The sequence below is a fragment of the Apis cerana genome, linkage group LG11, assembly GCF_029169275.1.
Source record: "Apis cerana isolate GH-2021 linkage group LG11, AcerK_1.0, whole genome shotgun sequence".
Taxonomy (NCBI): Eukaryota; Metazoa; Arthropoda; class Insecta; order Hymenoptera; family Apidae; genus Apis; species Apis cerana.
The window spans coordinates 7455092-7465722 of NC_083862.1; the positions used below are offsets into that span (position 1 = coordinate 7455092).

The window sequence follows — 10631 nt, forward strand, 5'->3', positions numbered from 1 at the left end:
TTCGTATAATAATTACCTCCCCTGCATTAGGGGTGACTACCCCCACCACAACCCTAAACGAGACTCGCTGCCTTATATTAGACTAGCTACCCCGACGAGGGGTGAGTGAACACTATAGCGTACACCGGGACGGGAGCAGCTGTTACATTCTTTGAATCCTTTCGAGTCACGTTAATTAATTATTTATCCGTCACGTAAATAACCATCGTCCACATTTCGCTCGATACGTCAACTTTTCATAGAAACTGAATCCATACCTTCTAAGAAACTTGTCGTACACCTCTATTCCACCCCTGTTTCTTAACCATTCTTGAAACACGACCCCCTTTTTTTTACGATACTCATACCCTCCTCTCTTTCCACCTTTCCTCAAAATATATTTTTATTCTCAAAGACGAATCGAGGATATTAAAAGAGATACTCAAATTCTCGTATATACACTACTATATTCCTTTCGAACCTTAATAATTTCTGACGACACTCGTAAAAACCTCCGAATAATCGAAAAGGAGCCACTCCCGTCTTATCTATTATTCAAGATTAACAATTAGTCAGCCAGGTTTACAGCTTGAATAATTAACCGGACAAGACGAAGTGGAGCAAAACGATTCCCCCTCTCTCTCTCTCCCTCTGCCGAAGTGTTGCACGCGTTGCAACACGTTGGCCGCGAAGCAAACGAGAAGCAACAAGAGAGAAACGGCTCGCTTGCTTTTGCACGAGCTCTTCTCTCTCACGGATATACCAGCGTGAAACGCACCCGCGCTTTCGCTCGACATGTCGGCGGCGCTGGGTGGGTGGGTGGCGGTCGGGTATTTTTGTATCTAATTATAATCCTCGGGTGAGGGAGCGAGGCGATCGCCTAAAATTAGAGCATATAGTCTAACCGGTACACCCGTCGCCCGCTATTTTATATTTTACCGTCTCTTTCGCGCGCCCATCAGACGCCCGCTCTCTCCCTTCCACCACGGAGGCGCGCTGAGCGCGACTCGCTCGTCGCTCATCCTGCCAGCCGCTTTATCGCCTCACCCCTTTCAACGGCCATACCCTCTCTCGCTCTCTTTAGAAACGAATCGTTCGCTCTAGTTGGAAGTTTGGCTGGGAGGTGAGAATTTGAGTTACGAACAGTTTTTCCTTTTTTTCTTTGCGATATAATTGCGGTTTTGAAATCGAGATGAGGAGAATTGAGAATTTTGCATGGATGGTTATAATATGTATATATGTGTGTGTGTGTGTGTGGATGATGAATATTAATGTGTAATGCGATGAATAATTTTATTGAGATTGTGAAACAGTTATGATGATTCTGTAATTGAGAATTTTATATGGAAAGATGTGAAAATATATTGGAATGAATTGTTTACTTTGATGGATGGAAATATCAATAATGAGAATTTGAGTTATGCATGGAATGACTTGTGAAACTGTTGTATTTTTTTTAGTAGAAAGCGTTATTTTATTTATTCTTATTTTAGTTATGTAAAGAAGAACGTATATATTTAGTTAGTATGTTAAATAAAGAGTGAAATGTATCAAAAGATTGAGAATTGTTGTAAAAATTGATTATTTCTACAAAAATAAAATATTTATCAAAGTTCTGAATATTCGAATTTAGAAATCGATGTATTTTGGAGGATTAGAAAGAAATTAGAGCACACAATTTTTCATTTTCAATCGTGCAATATGAATATAAACAAGATGTAAAAATTATTTCCTATAATTTTGAAACAAATTTCACGAGTGAACGTACGTACGTGTCAACATTGGTTTACCAAAATTCGCGATCGAAATTTCGAGCTGTCGAATAATTCTTGATCTGACAGGTCGTCTTCGAAATCAACAAAATTATTGTCTGCACAAATTGTCTGCAAACACCTCGAAAAATAATAAAAACTAGGTAACACGACAGTTTTAGAATATTCGAATTCGAGAGTTCAAATTGTTTCACGGTTAGATTCACACTGCAAGTAAATTGATTTACTTTTGAATCCACAAATCCGACAACACTTCCCCATCAATAGATCTATGAATAAATTCGTGGCAATAGTACAACCGTGATACATTTTCTATTTACCGTTGATATTAAATTTTATTGGAAATTTCTAAAATATTATTTGTGTATTTACAAGTTTATTTAGATATTTCCACAAATCGTAAGTATTATATTTTTATAACACCAGCATATGTACGTATAAAATTAATAAATAATATCGAAGAAATTAATGAATATAGGAAACTCGACCAAATATTCATTAAATTCTGTGACAAAATGTATCTTGGCATCTCACTTTGTACGAGTGCCAGATGAAAGGCTGTGTTATAAAAGCTTTCCTAGATAGATTTATAATTTTGATTAGATCCCCGTGGAAGAATAAGTTTCAGAAATATTTAAAAATTTTACGGCAAAGATAATTACACAAAAATAAAATTTCTTATCGAAAGAAGAAAGATTCTATCAATTTCAATGTAATTGGCACGAATAAATAATGAAATTTCATAAAAATTCAAAGTTAAAAAGTTAATTTTTCCTTGCATAAAGTATCGCCTTTCTAACAATCATTTCCAAACAAGAACACTCTTTTTGGAAGAAGAAGAAAAAGAAAAAAATAACAACAAATTAGATTTCATTTCAAATCCCTAAAAACACATCGAGTATCTTAATTTTGAATAAAAGTTTAATTAAAGAAACACGTGGATCTAAAACTAACATAAAAATCACCATTTAAAAACCACTTCATCCGCAATTAAATCTCAAAAATAAAACTATTCGTTCCATTTCACACCGTAGTAGATAACCAAAACACATCTCGTCTCAAAGATATGCATCCACATTTCTATTTCCAGTAGCTTAATTAATGGACTCGTTCGGAACAAAAAGGAACACGATCGTGAAGAATGAGAATACAGGAAAGGAGAAGAAGAAGAAGAAAAAAGAAAAGAAGAAATAATGATCCATAGTGAAACAATGACACGAGTGACAGCTTGTGATTAGCCGACATAGAAGAATAATCAGGATAATGACGGGTTTACACCCTTTCTCTGCTGCGCGAAAGGGAGTAGATCGAATGACTGGGGGGGGGGGAGAGGGGGGCGAGAGAGGATGGCGGTTGCACGGTTTGTCGAGTTAATTGTCGTCTAGCGTGTCGATGCGGACGTACCCCTGTCCAGGCACACGCAAATGTCACTGGGAGGCACGGAGGAAGGGTGGAGAAAGAAAATATATAAAAATATGTAAAAGTTGGCGGCTATATGACAATTAAAAAAAGGAGGAAACGAGTGCGCGGGGGATTGTTTCGTCAGCGAATTTCGGGGAACCGTAATGGAGGGACGATAAAGAAATACGATCGCGCGCTAATTGATGCTAAAACCACGACTTTAACGTTTAATCGATCGTCGAATAGTTTGTGCCGCGAATGGACGTAACAACGTAGCCGAAATCGAAGAGGAACTGTTTCTTTTTTTTTATCCTTTCAAAAGTGGAAGAATTTGTAGAAGAGACTCGATGATTTCTTTATTTATGGATTTTAGAGATCGAAACAGTCTGATAAAAATTTAAAAAAATTATAAAAATCTCACCAATAAATAGAAATTTGCATAGTATAGACAGTCATAATGCAAATATTTAATACATTTAATGATACAAAATAAAAGAGAAGAAAGACAAGAACCGTCTAAAGAAATTTTAATTAAAAATCATGAAAGAGCACAAAGATCCACTGAAACCATTATTTTCACAAAATATTATTTCCATATAACTTTCTCACGAAAATAAAATCTATCCCCTCAACCTCTTTCTCTTGATAAAAAAATTAAAAATAAATAAACGATGAATTATTGTCAAATTTATATAATCAATCGACTATAGCTAAAAAAAAAAATATCTCTACAATCACACTTCCGCTACATCTATATCTCAATACGAATCTATCGTAAAACGATCATCGTGGAATTTAATAGATCTTTAGAATTTTTCGATGCCCCCTAAGATAACTTTACCCAATCGTCAATCGATCGAGAAATAACGTCAAAGGAAATCGAAAGAGAGAGAGAGGGAGAGAGAAGAAAAAAAAGAAGAGACACAAGATCATGGAACGCACGAGCGTTGAGTTTTTCGCGGCGGAGAGATAATCGGCAGGTAGCACGATCTAACGCGATCGTGAAAAGATGGAGGATCGGCGGGCACGCGGATAATAATCGCTGATTGGCATCGATCGAAACTCGTTGGGCAGGTTTTATGGGAAAATCGGCTGACACGTGACGAGCGAGCGATCGACAGTCGGCCAGGCTGCTACGTGACCGCGATCGTTGATCACAACAGGCAGGGAGGAGGGAAAAGAGGAGGAAATACGGGGAGGAAAAGACGATAATTCGGTCCACCGGTACCCCCAAAGGGGGAGAAAAAACTTAATTTTGTGCGCGGATTATTAATCCGGAATCCGGTTTCTTGCGTGCGATACATTTTCATGTGGGCTGTGACCGGAATCGCGATCGTTATTTATTCCATTGTGCCCGCATTAAATATTCAAACGAGAGACGGACGCAATGTGGATCGTAATAGTTTTGTCGCGCTGAATATTTCCACTTGCTTTAACCTTTCTGCAATCCTGCGCCAGAGTCCGCTCTCCCGTCGAATCGGTCAAAGAGCGACAAGGAGCGAATGATTTGGGGGAATTATAGGGGAATCCAGAGGGCGCTTTCGAGAAAACCCGAATACCAGCATCTTCATTTGTCTTTAACTTTTAAGATTGTATTTTTAATATTACTTAAAACATTACTTTATCAAGAATATAAATGTATATATAGTATATATAGTTTCTTATAATTCATAATAAATAATTAAAGTTTCCTCTCTAAATTCATTGAACGATAAATGAATGAATATCGTGCACTATATATAATATATATTCTACATTTTTTTGATGCTACGATACATGAACAATATTTAACAATAATAACATTTTTCAAATATGATAAATAGTAATAACTAATCACGATATCATTTTTATAACGATACGTATTCTAGCTCATTGACCAATCAGATTTCTAGACACTAGAGAATATTTCCAACGTGTGCTCCTAGTAAAAACTCACGAGTTATCCAGACAAGGCGAACATAAGTGCGGATGGAGTGAAATAGACACACGATGAAAAATCAAAGAATCCGAATAAATTTGCAATGCTTAAGTGCTAGAACGAAAATTGGCGGATTCAAGTAGTCTAACATATAATCAGCCAGCTCGTGATGCGACAAAGCGGAAGGCACGTGCAACGTATATGGAAACAAGCGGTCATTCTTTCATTGTCCAAATATTAGTGCATAGACGTAAGACACTTTGGCACAAAATTTCGATGGCGTACTATTCTCTTTGATTTGGATAATGCACACAGATAGATTCGAAACAATACGCGTGATATGGAAGGGATCGAACGAATTTCCACGACGAGACAACTGCGAGGATCGACTCAAGCTGCCGAATACGGATCGAAAGCCCTGCAAAATTTCGAATTTCTCACAGCAGTGACTGGTCTAGGCCATAAGAACATCGTTAAGATTATATTTAGGCATCATAAAAGAAAATATGCGCCCGTTGGAGCCAAGTCGCTCATTACGTGAGACAGCATTTAACGTCGACGTACGGATGCTGGGTTCGAGCGTCGTATACTCGTGTTAAAATATTAACAACGCTGGAATTTCGCTTTTGTTCGACAACTTTTAGAACAAAGTGATAGAAGGAGATTCTAACGATAAAATAGGTTGTTTATCATTTTTCTCGTATCAATAAGAATCGATATTACGAATATGTTATTGCGTCTACGCTATCACGTTAAAGAGAAGGAATCGTTTTCGAAAGAGATAATAAAAATTTCGATGAAGATCTATAATTCTTATTATATTATTATACATAATTTCCCTCCATCTTTTCAAAAAAAATTCTTACTCGTTCTTCTATTAATTTCTATTTCTTTAATTAGATTCTTATTAGATATATTTAATCCGAAATATGAAATTTATCACTCAACTATTTAGTCCAAAATTTTATACATTTAATAAATAATTGTTTTTCCACGCTGCTTGGAAAAATTAGAGAGATATCGTGGTTACACCGTCTCCGACAAAAGCTAATTAGAAAAACTTTCGTTCATCGAACGTGTTTCGATTTTTCTTTCACTGTTTTCCCTCTCTCTCTCTTTTCTTTCCCTTTTCCCCCAATAGACGTTGATTTTTACGAGAATCCGCTTCGGGCAGAAAAGTCTTCCGCGCCACGGGATTGTAACGCGGCCCTTGAAACCCGACGATGCTCTTCACTTGTCTGCGAATTTCTAGGTCAATGCTGTCTCTAGCGTGGCCGCCGCCGCACGGTAGAAAAAGCAGCTAGCCGTCGTCTTGGAAAACAATTTCGACTACTCGATTGGAAATCTTTATCCGCGATGCAAAATTATATTTAATTGATTATCTTCTCGAAAAAACAACGCCGGTCTCAAATAAGACATCGTAACGCAAAATTTAAGATCCGTTTCGAACGAGACAGTCATCGATAACCGACTTGTACACGTGACGTGAAGCGTGAACGGGTTAATTGATAGCAGGCTAGTTGGGGAAAAAATTGAGACAAATGTAAACAATCGAATAAATGACCAACCAGCCAATTAATTTAACCCCCCGTCCACTTCTTCGATTCGCTGTATCAAATAATAATCGTTCCCTCCGCAATTCCAACGGAACTATTCCCGACCATCAAACATTTCGGTCAAACATTTCGAGGATCCCAATTTCGTCCAATCGCGACGGGGGAAAAGCGGCAGAGAGAGAGAGAGAGAGAGAGAGAGGGGACGCTCTCGAGAGGAGGAAAAGTCGTGGAAAATTCGTGGAGAGCTGCCGAAAGGGGTTGGTCGCGGAAAATCGCGAAGGGCGGGTCGCGAGAGTGTCGGTGGGCACCGAGGGGCAAAGGGGGGAGGCGAGGGGAGGGTGTCGTTGTGCGCGCCGTCGGGGGCGGGGGATGGAGGAAGGTGGCGGAGAGTAGGGCCGGCGAAAACGTGGTATGCAAAGCAGGCGGCGAATTTAAACGGTCCTGCGCAGAACGAATGGCCTCACCTCGTGCTACGCTCCCTCTCTCTCTCCCTCTCCCTCTCTCTCTCGGCCTCGTGCTCCGTCCACGTCTTCTCGGATGCGACTTCTCGGGCACCCACACACACACACACACACGTACACCTGGGCCGAGCAGAAACACACCGAAGCAACGACGGACACCGAGCAGTATAAACAGAGGCGACGACCGAGCAGTGAAAGGAGAGACTGAGAGAGAGGCTAAAGGGACACGAAGAGGAGGAGAAGGAGGAAGGAGAAGAAGAAGAAGAAGAAGTGGAAAAGCGACACCGAGCTCGAGAAGCTTGGACAAAGACGGAGAGAAAGAGGGAGAGAGAGATGATCTCCGGCTCCCTCTCCACGTTTCCTCACCGGTTCTCTCTCGCCTCGTTCTCTCCCCCCCTGTGGCACACGTGCACGCAGCTCAACTACCTTCTCCTGTCACCGGAACTTCCGCAATAACTTCCCCGTGTGCGTGTCCACTCGAGAAACTCACTCACCGGGCGATTGTCCCTCTCTCCCCCTCCCTCCCACCCGCCCTCCCTCCCTCCCCCGCCCCCGAACCACTCCAGGTATTTATTCTCCTCCCCCCCGGCAACGTGGCAACCCGCCCCCACCTGATCCCCCCCGGTTTCGAGAGGAAACGACCGAGTCGGGCCGAGGTCCGTTCGAGCACAGAGATCGGCACCCGACGTTTTCCACCCGGATTCGAGTAAAATGGCTGCTCTCGCCGCTGCGGCGCACCCGAGCTTACTGGCTTGCCTCCCTTCGTTTGGGTCTCCACACAGACAGGCGCGATCTGCTCGCACGCGTGTGTGCGGATCCACACGTATTCGTAGGGGCGCACACGCGCATGTACACGCCGCCGCCGCCGCGTATATAGAACGTGTATACACGCGTGGCTCCCACCACACACGTAGACGTCACGCACACGCCGCACACAGAGTTTCGCCCCCGCCAACCACGCGCGCACGTGTCTGCGCGCAGAACAGCTGAGCGGATCGAGGGAACGCGCTTCTTTTCTTCCTCGCCTCTCTCCCCCTTCCTTCTTCTCGCGCTTTTCGATCTTTCCAACGTCTGTCTCGCGGTCGGGGGGAGGGGAGGGGGAGGCTGGGTTCGATCGGATCGATCCGGAACGGGGAGGATCAGCGGGAGGGCAATTCGGGTCGAAAGTCGGGCGAGTTTCGACGCGTTGTCTCTTACGAGGGTTTTAATTGCGGGGGGAAGGGGGAGGAGGGTGGAGGGTGTCGAGCGAGCGTGGACCTCGTGCGTTCCCACTGCGTGGTGGAATTCGTTGGACGAGGGAAAGTTGGGTCGATCGTTGTTCCGTCGTATTCTTTGCGGTGGTGGGAAGGTTTGTGACGGAATTCGTAACTGTTCGTGTCGTTAAAGGGAAGGAGCAAAGTGAATCGAAGACGCGACTCGTAGCAACTGTTTCTCGTTGGTTAACGTTCCTGCGGACTCGCGCGTTTAATTAGATCGGAGTGGATCGAAGCTTGGCACGTACGTCGACGACGACGCTTAACTGGTCGCGATCGTCGTGCCAGAACGGAATGTTGCGGCGAATGAAGCTGAAACGAGGATGAGCTCATTTGCTCTGACGTATTTAAAAAGCGCAAAAGATCCTCGGCCAGGCAATAAACGCTTGTACAACGCGTGTCACCGAACTCATATGACCTAAATGGAAAAGTAATAAACGCTTGATTGAGACTTAATTTGTTAACGAATTTAACACGAATTTCTCTCGTAGAACAACATTTCTTCGATCGAGCTGTCTTCTATTTTTGAATAAAATTCATCGTAAAAACTTGAAATTGACAAACTTTTCGGAATTCATTCATTTAGAAAGAAAGGAATTCTCCTTTTCCACGCGCAGATTCGTCCTCTACTTTAATTACCACACACACACTATTTCGATGACATTCGTATAATTTCAAACTTGGAATCGTAACGCAGGGGACAAGTGCACTAGGACAAAATTGCTTTTCTACATTCTCGAAGCACGTCTTACCATTTGAACCTGAACCACTGTGATGCGGAGGAGCTAACGGTTTCCAGCGACGATTTTCGTTTCGATTGGGAGGCGGATGCGGGGGCAGCGCTACATCGATTCTACAAGCGCGCTCGTTATGCCGGGTTCGTACGATTTGTAGAATTAATTAGCCGCGATCCCGGCTTATTCTTCTTCAATTTTTTTTTCTAACCGCGTGCACGAGAAAGAAAAAATATCGTAATTGCTTTGCGTGGGTAAGAAAAGTTGATTACTCTAACGGTACCACGACTTCTTTTATCGAGAAAGTTCCAGCGGAACGACGCAGACCTTGGTGGTCCGCTGCATGGAAATAAAAGACGAAATCCTTTTTTTTCACCGAATCTCATCAAAATCGTATCACATTCGATCGAAGTAATTCTCGCATTTGAATCAACTTTATAACATATACATAATACAATTCCTATAAAGATTTGCCCAATGAATTACACTCTGTGTAATTAATATTATCCAATCGTTAACCCGCGAGAAGGAAAAATTCTCTAATAACACACCTACGATTACCTACCCTTCTTGCTAACACTTCAAAAAGTACCAAGCTTCTGTGATGTTTTTTATCGTCTCCCCAGGTAGAGGCCGATAGAGGCGCTAATACCCTAAGTGCTGTGTGCCACGGATTAATTTCATACCTGGCGACGTGAAAAAAAAAATATATATATATCTATATACGTCCGTGCAGCACCTTCCCAGCAATTTGATCGTTTATCACGATCAATTAAATTTCCTGCGCGGCGACGATAATTGACCAACGCCATCACCCTTGTACCACGGTGTCGAGATAATCTCTCGGCGCAAGTGCCGATAAATGGCGCATTCGCGTGAATCGTGCGTTCTGTACCGCGCTATCATTATTTTACGAGATACGTTTTAAGCGTAATAAATTTTATTGTGCACCGACCCCCTTCTTCCCCATCGATCCCTTTGGTCGCCCTCGAAACAGGCTCAGGCCGCCTCCACGAACCGGCGAGTGAACCGGAACCGGTAAACAGATTTTCCTCGGCAATTCCGGATGGCGAACGAATCCTGGCACCGGCCACGATTATTTCGCGCAGGATCGTCATTCTCTTCGAATATTTGCTGTCTCGCGAATTATTCTCGTCGTTTTTCGTCTTGGATCGAGTTTGTTATTAATTTTTTTTTAGTGTCTCATTGCTAAAACAGTATATGGTAAATCTGAAGGGATCAAGATATTTTATAAACTTATATAAGAAATATATCTTTCTAGAATTTTTATAGATAAATATATCGGTTTGTTCGCTATTTTAAAATAAAATATTGAAATATTACATCGGCGGTTATTTTGGGACCGCAATTTGAAGATAAGGTTACAATGAAGATCGAAAGAAATAAGGAATAAAGTTCACTTTCTAAAATTTATAATCTATACTCCATATTTACGAGTGTGTTTCAATATTATTCGTGAAAGAAGAAGTTACGTAAATTCGTAAATAATAAAATAATCGTTAAGTAAAATTTAACAGATTGTAAAGCGATCTGTGA

At 41.7% G+C, this 10631-nt stretch overlaps 1 protein-coding gene and 1 long non-coding RNA gene across 3 annotated transcripts in view; one reads left to right on the top strand and one right to left on the bottom strand.

Annotated features, from left to right (window-relative positions):
* The window catches only part of LOC108000131 (zinc finger homeobox protein 4), a 420790-nt gene extending 413201 nt beyond the window's left edge, over positions 1–7589 (bottom strand). Inside the window, exon 1 of one of the 2 annotated variants that reach the window (XM_062081638.1) lies at positions 7514–7589. The gene's annotated coding sequence lies outside the window, so the exon portion shown is untranslated. Of the gene's footprint in view, positions 1–7090; positions 7106–7513 lie in introns of those variants that run through there. The other variant, XM_062081639.1, reaches the window with a different exon arrangement.
* Positions 833–5822, top strand: LOC133667025 (uncharacterized). Its single transcript, XR_009832111.1, has 2 exons — positions 833–1102; positions 2842–5822. It is a non-coding gene; the product is annotated as an uncharacterized LOC133667025 (long non-coding RNA).
* Positions 7590–10631: the final 3042 nt, after the last annotated feature.